The sequence below is a fragment of the Somniosus microcephalus genome, chromosome 2 (genome assembly GCF_052327205.1).
Source record: "Somniosus microcephalus isolate GS21.2 chromosome 2, FLI_Smic_1.0, whole genome shotgun sequence".
Classification (NCBI taxonomy): Eukaryota; Metazoa; Chordata; class Chondrichthyes; order Squaliformes; family Somniosidae; genus Somniosus; species Somniosus microcephalus.
Window position 1 is genome coordinate 247,213,472 of NC_140988.1, and position 12,922 is coordinate 247,226,393.

Below are 12,922 nucleotides of genomic sequence, written 5' to 3' on the forward strand. Positions count from 1 at the left end.
GGAACTGAGGGGGATCAGTACCCACAGTACTATTTATACCCCTATGGCCAGGAGTGGTACTGCGTATCACTACGCCCAACAAGTAGTGCAGTCCTGTCCATAGGTTCAAAGTAGCACACATATTACATACACAACAGTGGTGGTTGGAGGTCAATCATCACAGCCCCAGGACATCGCTGCACAAGTTCCTCAGGGCAGTGTCCTAGGCCCAACCATCTTCAGCTGCTTCATCAATGACCTTCCGTGCAACATAAGGTCAGAAATGGGGATGTTCGCTGATGACTGCACATTGTTCAGTGCCATTCGCAACTCCTCAGATAATGAAGCAGTCCATGCCCGCATGCAACAAGACCTGGATGGCATTCAGGCCTGGGCTGATAAGTGGCAGGTAACATTCACGCCACACAAGTGCCAGGCAATGATCATCTCTAACAACCGAGATTCTAAACACCGCCCCTTGACATTCAATGGCATTACCATCGCCAAATCCCCACCATCAACATCCTGGGGATCACCGTTGAATCAGTACTCCTCCATGTTGAACACCACTTGGAAGAAGCACTGAGAGTAACAAGGGCACAGAATGTACTCTGGGTGGGGGACTTTAATGTCCATCACCAAGAGTGCCTCGTTAGTACCACTACTGGCCGAGTCCTGAAGGACATAACTGCCAGTCTGGGCCTGCGACAGGTGGTGAGTGAACCAACATGAGGGAAAAACCTACTTGACCTCGTCCTCACCAATCTACCTGTCGCAGATGCATCTGTCCATGACAGCATTGGCAGCAGTGACCACCGCACAGTCATTGCGGAGACAAAGTCCCGTCTTCACACTGAGAACAGCCTCCACCGTGCTAAATGGCATAGATTCAAAACAGATCTAGCAGCTCAAAACTGGGCATCCATGATGCGCTGTGGGCCATCAGCAGCAGCAGAATTGTATTTCACCACAATCTGTAACCTCATGGCCCGGCATATCCCTCACTCTACCGTTACCACCAACCCTGGTTCAATAAGGATTGTAGAAGAGCATGCCAGGAGCAGCACCAGGCGCACCTAAAAATGAAGTGCCAACCTGGGGAAGCTGCAACACAGGACTACATGCATGCTAAAAAGTGGAAGCAGCATGCTATAGACAGGGCTAAGCGATCCCACAATCAACGGATCAGATCAAAGTTCTGCAGTCCTGCCACATCTAGTCGTGAATGGTGGTGGACCATTAAACAACTAACAGGAGGAGGTGGCTCCATGAATATCCCCATCCTCAATGATGGTTGAGTCCAGCACATGAGTGCAAAAGACAAGGCTGAAGCGTTTGCAACCAACTTCAGCCAGAAGTGCCGAGTGGATGATCCATATTGGCCTCCTCTTAAGGTCCCCACCATCACAGATTCCAGTCTTCAGCCAATTCGATTCAGTCCACGTTGTTATGTTCATTAATAACTAGACATTCTTATTATGAACACAGCTAGCTTTTGCTAGCTACTTTTATTGAGCACATGTGGACTTGTACAGCATCTTGTAGAGGCTTCCATCTTGACTGCTGCCTTGTGGGTAGCCTAGCCTCATGGGTAATGTAGTCTTAATGTAATATATAGCTGGGTAGTGTAGTCTTATACATACAGCTATATACAGCTCTACGGCTCCACCTAGTGTCCACTATAGAATGACATGCTATTGATCACTACATCCCCCTTTCTTTGAGGTTTAACAAAATCAATATCAATCAACTTTCAAGAAATCAATAAAGATAATATCAGTAACACTTTTGTTAGTGCTCTATAAACATAAACAATTTCAAAACAGTCAACACATTTTCAAAGCTTTACATTGTACTCAAAGATTAAGTCTATCAGGCTCTTTTACTTCACGTGTGGATCTTCTCAACACGGGTAAGTCTGATGTGTCTTCATGAGATTGTTCTGGCGGTGAATGACAAGATGCAGTTGCGGCATTGTCATCAATCTGGTCTTGAATAGTCTCTTGTGTTTTTAGGAGGGAACGGCGGTTCCTCCTGAGAATCTGTCCTTCCTCAGTTCTCACAGTGTATGACCTTGTGATGCGCTATCAATTACTCATAAAAGACTGAGCGTTAAGAGAGTAACTAAAGGCTTTTATTAACAAAAGAATGAAGGTCTGCCTCGAGTGGTCGACCGGTCCAGAATACAAAGGGCTGGGGAGCAGTCACCTTTATACTAGGACTTGTGGGAGGAGTCAGCCGAGGCATGTCCAGGCATGTACACAGTGGAATACAAACAGTGGTTTACCACATTCACCCCTTGTTTAAAATTGAGGCCGGCGGGGTGAAGTGTATTAAAAGTTAGTGTATTGGAGTCTCTCCGGAGGTCTTGTCTGCCGCTGTGATCGGCGTGGCGACGGCAGGGGTAGTGGAGCTTCCGGCGTCGAGTCCTGCGTAGGCTGTGGCACAGGCGTGTCGTCCTCGTAGATGTCGAGCGGGTCGCGGGGCCCAGGCCTGCCGTCTGCTGGGGCTGGATATCGGGTCGTGGGGGGGGTGGTAGTGAGTAGTGGGTTACTGCGGCCCCCGAGGGTGCAAGGTCTCTTATGGAGACTGTGTCCTCCCGCCCGTCCGGGTATGCAATGTAAGCATACTGGGGGTTGGCGTGGAGGAGGTCGACCCTCTCGACCAGGGGGTCCATTTTATGGGTCCTCACGTGTCTTCTCAGTAGGACCGGCCCTGGGGACGTCAGCCATGGCGGTAGCGATGTCCCCGATGTGGACTTCCTTGGGAAGACAAACATTTTCTCATGAGGGGTGGCGTTAGTGGCAGTGCAGAGCAGTGACCGAATAGAGTGGAGCGCATCGGGGAGCACATCCTGCCAGCAGGAGGTTGGAAGGCCCCTAGACTTTAAGGCTAGCAGGGCGACCTTCCAAACTGTCGCATTTTCTCTTTCCACCTGTCCGTTCCCCCGGGGGTTGTAACTGGTGGTCCTGCTTGTGGCAATACCCCTAGTTAGCAGGTACTGACGGAGTTCGTCGCTCATAAACGATGAGCCCCGGTCGCTATGGATATAGCTGGGGAAACCGAACAGGGTGAAGAGGTCGTTCAGACATTTAATGACCGTGGCACTGGTCATGTCCGGGCAGGGGATGGCGAACGGGAAATGGGAGTACTCATCAATAATATTGAGGAAGTACACATTGTGGTCGGAGGAGGGGAGAGGCCCTTTAAAATCAACGCTCAGGCGCTCGAAGGGGCGAGTGGCTTTTATCAGGTGGGCCCTGTCTGGTCTATAAAAGTGCGGTTTGCACTCAGCGCAGACTTGGCAGTTCCTGGTCATGGTCCTGACCTCCTCAATAGAGTAAGGCAGGTTGCGGGCCTTGATGAAGTGGAAGAACCTGGTGACCCCCGGGTGGCAGAGGTCATTGTGGAGGGCCCGCAGTCTATCGATCTGCGTGCTGGCGCAGGTGCCACGCGATAGCACATCCGGGGGTTCATTGAGCTTCCCGGGCCGGTACAAGATCTCGTAATTGTAGGTGGAAAGTTCGATTCTCCACCTCAAGATCTTGTCATTTTTGATTTTGCCCCTCTGCTTGTTGTTAAACATGAAAGCAACTGAACGCTGGTCAGTGAGCAGGGTAAATCGTTTTCCGGCCAGGTAGTGCCTCCAATGACGCACAGCCTCCACAATCGCCTGGGCCTCCTTCTCAACAGCGGAGTGTCTGGTCTCCGGGCCTTGGAGGGTTCGTGAAAAGAAGGCCACGGGTCTCCCCGCCTGATTGAGGGTAGCGGCCAGGGCAAAGTCGGATGCGTCGCTTTCCACCTGGAAGGGGATGGATTCGTCCACTGCGTGCATGGTGGCTTTGGCAATGTCCTCCTTGATACGGTGGAAGGCTAAGCGGGCCTCTGCCGTCAAGGGAAAAGAGGTGGACTTGATCAGCGGACGGGCCTTGTCCGCATAGTAGGGGACCCACTGGGCGTAATAGGAGAAAAATCCTAGGCACCTCTTCAGGGCCTTGAGGCAGTGGGGCAGTGGGAGTTCCATAAGGGGACGCATCCGGTCGGGGTCGGGGCCGATGACTCCGTGTTCCACAACACAGCCAAGGATGGCGAGGCGGTTTGTGCGGAATATGCACTTCTCCTTGTTATATGTCAGGTTCAGGAGTTGGGCGGTGCGGATGAATTTTTCGAGGTTTGCGTCATGGTCCTGCAAGTCACAGCCGCAGATGGTCACATTGTCCAGATATGGGAAAGTGGCCTGCAACGCATTTTGATCTACCATCCGGTCCATCTCCCTTTGGAAGACGGAGACCCCATTGGTGACGCCAAAGGGAACCCTAAGGAAGTGATAGAGGCGGCCGTTTGCCTCAAAGGCAGTATACTGGCGGTCCTCAGGGTGGATAGGGAGCTGGTGGTATGCTGATTTCAGGTCAATGGTCGAGAAGACGCGGTACTGCGCGATCTGGTTGACCATATCAGCTATGCGGGGGAGTGGGTAGGCGTCCAGCAGGGTGTAGCGATTTATTGTCTGGCTGTAGTCGATGACCAGGCGCTGCTTCTCGCCGGTCTTAATGACCACAACCTGGGCTCGCCAGGGGCTGGTGCTGCCCTCAATAATCCCTTCCTTCAGGAGCCGCTCCACTTCGGTTTTAATGAAAACCCTGTCCCCGGCACTGTATCGCCTGCTCTTTGTGGCGATGGGCTTACAGTCGGGGGTGAGGTTAGCAAACAGTGGGGGGGGGGGTGACTCTGAGTGTGGAGAGGTTGCACCTGGTGCGCGGCGGGCAATTTGGAAGCTGCTGGCTGCGGACTGTGAGTGGGGGTAGGGGTCCACCGTACGCCATCGTAACACTTTTAAGGTGGCACTGAAAATCTAACCCCAGCAGGACGGCAGCGCAGAGGTCGGGCAGGACCAGAAGTTTAAAATGATCGTACACAGTCCCGTCTACTACGAGTGTCACCACGCAGTAGCCGCCGATGTCCGCCGACTGGGACTCGGAGGCCATAGAAATCCGCTGGTGCGCAGGCAGGACTGGGAGAGAGCAACGCCGCACCGTGTCGGGGTGGATGAAGCTCTCCGTGCTCCCAGAGTCAAAAAGGCAGATTGTATCGTGACCATTTACCTTAATGTCCATTTTGGAACTGGCCAGCTGGTGCTGTCTCGCTTGGTCCAGTGTAACGTATGCCAGCGTAGGGGTCGGTGTGTCGCTGCGGGTATCAGATGAGGCGGTGTTGGGGGCCTGCTGCGTTCCGGCTGTCGTCCAAGATGGCGGCGTCCATGATCCCCATGTGGCTGGAGGCGTCCAAAATGGCTGCTGTACCGGTGGTTCGCACATGGCCGGGGAGGCCCAAGATGGCGGCCCGCATGGCCCACACGCGGCGCTGCTGGGGTTCGGGGTGGCTTTGGCCCTGCAGACGCTAGCGTAGTGTCCCTTCTTCCCGCAGCCCGAGCAGATCGCGTTTTTCGCCGGGCAGCGCGCTCTGGGGTGTTTTGCCTGGCCACAGAAGTAGCATTTCTGGCCTTGGGGCACTGCTGTCTGGCCTTGGGACACTGCTGCGGTAGTTGGGCCGTTGCTGGGGTGTGGCTGGGGTGGCACGGCGCTATGAGGCGGTCCTACCGTGTCCCAGGCTGTCATTCCCCGCAGCGTCCACGGTGCAGAGGAGTAGGCATCCATGCCCCGGTAGGCTGCATCCAATGATAGTGCGAGTTCAGAGGCCTTGTTGAGGTCGAGGTCACTCTGCTCCAACAGTCGCTGTCGGGTGTAATTGGATCTGTGGCCTGCTACAAAAGCGTCCCGGATAAGTTCCTCTGTGTACACAGCGGCCTTTACATCCTTACAACCACAGGCCCGGCCAAGCACAGACAGTGCCTGAAGGTATTCCACGGTCGATTCCCCAGGTTGTTGTTTACGACTCCCCAGAAGGTGCCTGGCGTACACTTCGTTCACTGGGCGCGTGTACTGGTCCTTGAGGAGCTTGATAGCGTCCGCGTACGAGGTCGCGTCTTGGATGACCGAGTACACTCGGTGGTTCACTTTGGAGGTCAGGACATCCAGTTTGTCCTCGTCCGATTTGATTGCTGCGGAGGCGGTCAGGAATTTTTCGAAACACTTAAGCCAGTGAGTAAACTTGGTGGATGAGTCCGCCTCCCGATGATCTAAGTCCAGGCATGCTGGTGTGAGGATCTTCTCCATTATAAAAATTTTGTTAATAAAATTGATGTGCTATCAATTACTCATAAAAGACTGAGAGTTAAGAGAGTAACTAAAGGCTTTTATTAACAAAAGAATGAAGGTCTGCCTCGAGTGGTCGACCGGTCCAGAATACAAAGGGCTGGGGAGCAGTCACCTTTATACTAGGACTTGTGGGAGGAGTCAGCCGAGGCATGTCCAGGCATGTACACAGTGGAATACAAACAGTGGTTTACCACACCTTGGTCCTACTTCCTCAAGAACTGTAGCTTTCCTGTTCCATGCATCTGGATCCTCAATCCTGACAACATCATCCTTTGTCAATGGTTTTAGAGTTTTGGATGACTTGTCATAGTATGATTTCTGTTTCAGCTTTAACAGTTGAAGTCTCTGTCTCAGTTCCTCACTTTGCTGTTCTTTTGCACAGCAGGGTAGCGTGGTGCGCAACTTGCGACCCATTAGTAGTTCAGCAGGTAAAGAACCACAGTCTAAAGGTGAGGCTCGGTAGCTCAGCAGGGCAAGATAAGGATCAGACTTGCTTTCTGTCGCTTTCTTCAGTAGCTGCTTGAGAACTTGAACACCTTTCTCTGCCTTACCATTTGACTGAGCATACACAGGACTGGATGTGATGTGCTGAAAGTCATAATGTGCTGCAAACTGTTGCCACTCCTTACAGTTGAAGCACGGACCATTGTCGCTAACGACAATCCTGGGAATTCCATGTCTGGCGAAGATGGATTTCACATGCATTATGATACTGCTTGCGGTGGTGCTTGAGAGCAGCGCCATCTCAGGATAGTTAGAATAGTAGTCAATCACTATTAGATAGTCTTTACCATTTAAATGAAAAAGGTCCATACCAACCTTTTGCCATGCTGCTGTTGATATGTCAGCTACTATCATTGGTTCCTTTGCTTGTTTGTTTTGGTGTTTCTGACATGTCTCACATTTGCCTATCATGTTCTCAATGTCCTTATTTATGCCAGGCCAATAAACAGTGTCTCTTGCTCTCCTTTTGCATTTTTCAATTCCGAGGTGTCCCTCATGAATCCTTTTGAGCATGTCTTGACGTAGAGCCTGTGGAATGACTATTCTGTTCTGTTTTAGTAATAGTCCACTTGCGACACTCAATTCTGACCTTATGTGAAAATATTTTGGACAGGAACCTTTTGGCCAACCATGATGAATGTTCTCTATTACTGTTTGTATCTTTTACTGTTTCTTCTGCTATTTGCTTTGATTTTGTGTCTGACACGGGCAGCGCAGCAGTGACCATACTCACATGAACATCCACGTCTTCTTCAGTAGAGCTCCCATGACTCATTGTGGGTGCTCGGGATAGTGCATCTGCTAACACTATGTATTTGCCTGGTGTGTAGATCAGTTCAAAGTCATATCTTTCCAGCTTCATCATGAGTCGTTGAATCCTTGGAGACATCTCATTCAGGTTTTTTTTTATGATGGCAACCAGAGGGCTGTGGTCTGTCTCAACTGTGAAGGTGGGAAGTCCATATATGTAGCCATGAAACTTTTCTAGTCCAACTACCAAGCCTAGACATTTCTTTTCAATCTGGGCGTATCGACACTCAGTATCAGTCATAGACCTGGAGGCATAGGCAACAGGCTTCCAATCTTCACCCTCTGCTTGTAGCAAGACCGCACCTAGGCCATCTTTTGATGCATCCGTTGACACTTTGATTCTTTTGGTTGGGTCAAAGAAGGTGAGTACAGGTGTGGTTGTCAGCACTGTTTTGAGGTTTATCCATGCTTGTTCATGTCTTTCTGTCCATGCAAACTCATTTGTTTTATGTAGCAGGTCTCGCAGACAGGCTGTCTTGGCTGACAAGTTAGGAATGAACTTTCCAATGAAGTTTATCATCCCCATGATGCGTAGCACTCCTTTTTTGTCAGTGGGTCGGGGCATTTTGAGTATGGCGTTTACTTTTTCCATATCTGGCTCTATTCCTTTACCAGATAGATTATCTCCTAGGAAAGTGACTTCCTGGATGCCAAACTGACACTTGGCTTTGTTGAGCTTCAGTCCATTCCGGCGTATGCTCTGTAGCACTTTAGTCAGTCTATCATTGTGTTCTTTCAGTGTGGAGCCCCAGATGATGATGTCATCAACATAGACCCAAACTCCTTCCAGACCTTCCATTATGTGTTCCATCGCTCTATGAAATATTTCAGATGCAGATATTATCCCGAAAGGCATTCTGAGGAAACAATACCTGCCAAATGGTGTGTTGAAGGTACAGTATTTGGTGCTCTCTTCATCCACTTTTAGTTGCCAAAATCCTTGTGAGGCATCGAGCTTTGTAAAGTATCTGGCACCTGACATTTCACTGGTGATTTCTTCTCGCTTGGGAATCTGGTAGTGTTCACGTTTTATGTTTGCATTTAAGTCCTTTGGATCCATGCATATTCTTAGATCATTGTTCTTTTTCTTTACACATACCATGGAGTTAACCCAGCCTGTTGGCTCTTCGACTTTCCTGATGACTCCTAGTGTGGTCATTCTGTCCAGTTCATTCTTGAGCCGGTCACGCAGGGGTGCTGGAACTCTTCATGGAGCATGTACCACTGGCTGAGCATCCTGCTTTAGCTGGATCTTGTAAGTGAATGGTAGAACTCCAAATCCTTTGAACACATCCTGGAAATTATTCACTACAGAATCCATCGAGTCATCTGGTCTGCTTATGGCACAGTTTATACGGTAGACTCTCTTGACCAGTTCTAAGTCCTCACAAGCTTTGTCACCCAGTAGTGAATCAAGCCTTTCAGCCACAACAGAAAACATGAGATGATGCACTTTGTCTTTGACTGTCACTTTAAGTCTGCATACACCTAAGCTATCTATTTTCTGTCCATTATAGTCCTTCAGTAGTACTGACTTTTTCTGTATTTTGGGCTTTTCTTTCATATTGTTGATGTCACTCATACTGATTAAGTTTGTTTTTGCCCCAGTGTCTAGTTTCAAGGTAACTAATGCTCCATTTACCTGCAGTGGGATCATCCATTTGTCCTCTTTTACTGCATTAACTTTATGTTCAGCATTGTCCATTTCTGAGGGCTGCACATTTTCTGTATCCTTTTTGATATTGTCACATGACACCATTCCTAAAAAAAATGTCTCACTTAAATCAGTGTCCTCAATTACATTAACTCATTGCCCTTTCTTAGTTTTTACTTTTGAAAAGCATTGTTTGGCAAAGTGATTCTTTCCATTACACTTTGTGCACATTTTTCCAAACGCTGGGCATTGTCTTAACTGGTGTTTGTAACCATAGCGTTTACAATTAAAAATGTCATTCTCCGATTGCTTTTCATTATTGATTTCACTGAAAGTCTGCGCGTGCTTTCGAGCTAGCTCGCTGGCTTGGCATATTTTCACCGCATTTTCCAAATTTAGTTCGGTTTCTCTCAACAGACGTTCCCTGACTTTTTTATCATGAATACCAAACACAATCTGGTCACGAATCATGGATGCTTTGAGCTCAAAGAAATTACATGCCTGTGCTTTCAGTTTCAGATCAGTTATAAAGCTATCAAAAGTCTCATTTTGTTGCTGTGTCCGAGAACGGAAGATGTATCTTTCACACGTCTCATTCTTTTTGGGAGAACAATGTGCATCAAATTTCTGTAGCACATCATCTAATTTGTCTCTGTTCTCCGCTGGATTAAATACAAATGTATTAAATACCTCTATCGCCTGTGGGCCTGCAACCGTAAGCAGCACCGCTATCTTCCTTGCGTCTGGCTTCGTACCGAATCCGATGGCTGCAATGTAGAGTTCGAATTGCTGTTTAAAAGTCTGCCAATTGTAGTCGATTTTTTCTGTGAGTTTCAAATGCTCTGGTGTCTTCAAATTCTCCATGTCGCTTTTCACAATTTTCAGCAGATCTTCACCACCCTGGTACCATGTTATGTTCATTAATAACTAGACATTCTTATTATGAACACAGCTAGCTTTTGCTAGCTACTTTTATTGAGCACATGTGGGCTTGTACAGCATCTTGTAGAGGCTTCCATCTTGACTGCTGCCTTGTGGGTAGCCTAGCCTCATGGGTAATGTAGTCTTAATGTAATATATAGCTGGGTAGTGTAGTCTTATACATACAGCTATATACAGCTCCACGGCTCCACCTAGTGTCCACTATAGAATGACATGCTATTGATCGCTACACACGTGATATCAAGAAACGGCTGAGTGCACTAGATACAGCAAAGGCTATGGGCTCTGACAACATCCCGGCTATCATGCTGAAGACTTGTGCTCCAGAACTAGCCGTGCCTCTAGCCAAGCTGTTCCAGTACATCTACAACACTGGCATCTGTCCGACAATGTGGAAAACTGCAGAGGTATGTCCTGTTCACAAAAAGCAGGACAAATCCAACCCGGCCAATTACCACCCCATCAGTCTACTCTCAATCATCAGCAAAGTGATGGAAGGTGTCATCGACAGTGCTATCAAGCGGCACTTACTCACCAATAACCTGCTCATGCCCAGTTTGGGTTCCGCCAAGACCACTCGACTCCTGATCTCATTACAGCCTTGGTCCAAACATGGACAAAGGAGCTGAATTCCAGAGGTGAGGTGAGAGTGACTGCCCTTGACATCAAGGCAACATTTGACCGAGTCTGGCATCAAGGAGCCCTAGTAAAACTGAAGTCAATGGGAATCAGGGGGAAAGCGCTCCACTGGCTGGAGTCATACCTAGCACAAAGATGGTGGTTGTGGTGGTTGAAGGTGAATCATTACAGCCCCAGGACATCGCTGCAGGAGTTCCTCAGGGCAGTGTCCTAGGCCCAACCATCTTCAGCTGCTTCATCAATGACCTTCCCTCCAACATAAGGTCAGAAATGGGGATGTTCGCTGATGACTGTACAGTGTTCAGCACCACTCACAACTCCACAGATAATGAAGCAGTCCATGCCCGCATGCAACAAGACCTGGACGACGTTCAGGCTTGGGCTGATAAGTGGCAGGTAGCATTTGCGCCACAGAGGTGCCAGGCAATGACTATCTCTAACAAGCGAGAGTCTAACCACCTCCTCTTGACATTCAATGGCATTACCATCGCCGAATCCCCCACTATCAGCATCCTAGGGGTCACCATTAACCAGAAACTTAACTGGACCAGCCACATAAATACAGTGGCAACAAGAGCAGGTCAGAGGCTAGGTATTCTGCGGCGAGTGTCACACCTCCTGCCTCCCCAAAGCCTTTCCACCATCTACATGGCACAAGTAAGGCGTGTGTTGGAATACTCTCCACTTGACTGGATGAGTGCAGCTCCAACAACACGCAAGAAGCTCGACACCATCCAGGACAAAGCAGCCCAGTTGATTAGCAACCCATTCATCACCTTAAACACTCACTTCCTCCACCACCGGCATACCGTGGCTGCAGTGTGTACCATCTACAAGATGCACTGCAGCAACTCACCAAGGCTTCTTCGGCAGCACCTCCCAAACCCGCGACCTCTACCACCTAGAAGGAGAAGGGCAGCAGGAACATGGGAACACCACCACCTCCAAGTTCCCTTCCAAGTCACACACCATCCTGACTAGGAAGTATATCGCCGATCCTTCATCGTCACTGGGTCAAAATCCTGGAACTTCCTCCCTAACAGCACTGTGGGATTACCTTCACCACACGGACTGCAGCAGTTCAAGAAGGCGGCTCACCACCACCTTCTCAAGGGCAATTAGGGATGGGCAATAAATGCTGCCCTTGCCAGCGACATCCACATCCCTGGAATGAATAACAGAATAAGAATGGGACATTGCGAGGGGATGAATGGGACATTATGAGGGGTTTCCAGGAACCCCAGGAACCTCGGCCTGCAAGTGTTAAAACAAAACTTGAGTTAAAATGAAGGCATGCAGCCTCCTTAAAAGATTTTATTGAGCGACCGACCTCCTGAGAGCGGATTGGTCGCCCGCCCCCTGACCCGCCTACGTTAAAACAAGAAGTGGGCGGATTGGCGGTGGATGGGGGCTGGGTTTGAACTTTAAAAAACTTTACCCCCCCCCCACCCAAGGTCTTTATACATCAAATGATGGTAAATGAGTTAGATCAGAGGACAACATTAGTTAAAATGACTCCACTCATTTCCTCCAAATTAAAGGTGTTGCTATGGGTACCCGCATGGGTCCTAGCTATGCTTGCCTTTTCGTGGGATATGTGGAACACTCTTTGTTCCAGTCCTACTCAGGTCCCCTCCCTCACCTCTTTTTCTGATACATTGATGACTGTATCGGTGCCGTTTCCTGCTCTCGCCCTGAACTAGACAATTTCATTCACTTTGCTTCCAATTTCCACCCTTCCCTCACCTTCACATGGTCCATCTCCGACTCTTCCCTTCCCTTCCTCGACTTCTCTGTCTCCATCTCTGGGGATAGGTTATTGACCAACATTCACTACAAGCCCACTGACTCCCACAGCTACCTGGACTACACTTCCTCTCACCCCGCCTCCTGTAAGGACTCTATTCCATTCTCCCAGTTTCTCAGTCTCCGCCGCATCTGCTCCGATGATGCCACCTTCCATACCAGTGCTTCTGACATGTCTTCTTTTTTCCTCAACCGAGGATTCCCCTCTACCATGGCTGACATGGCCCTCGACCGTGTCCATTCTATCTCCCGCACTTCTGCCCTCACCCCTGCCCATCCCTCCCTCCCGGAACCACGATAAGGTTTTCCTTGTTCTCACCTTTCACCCCACCAGCCTCCACATTCAACGAATCATCCTCCGCCATTTCCGCCA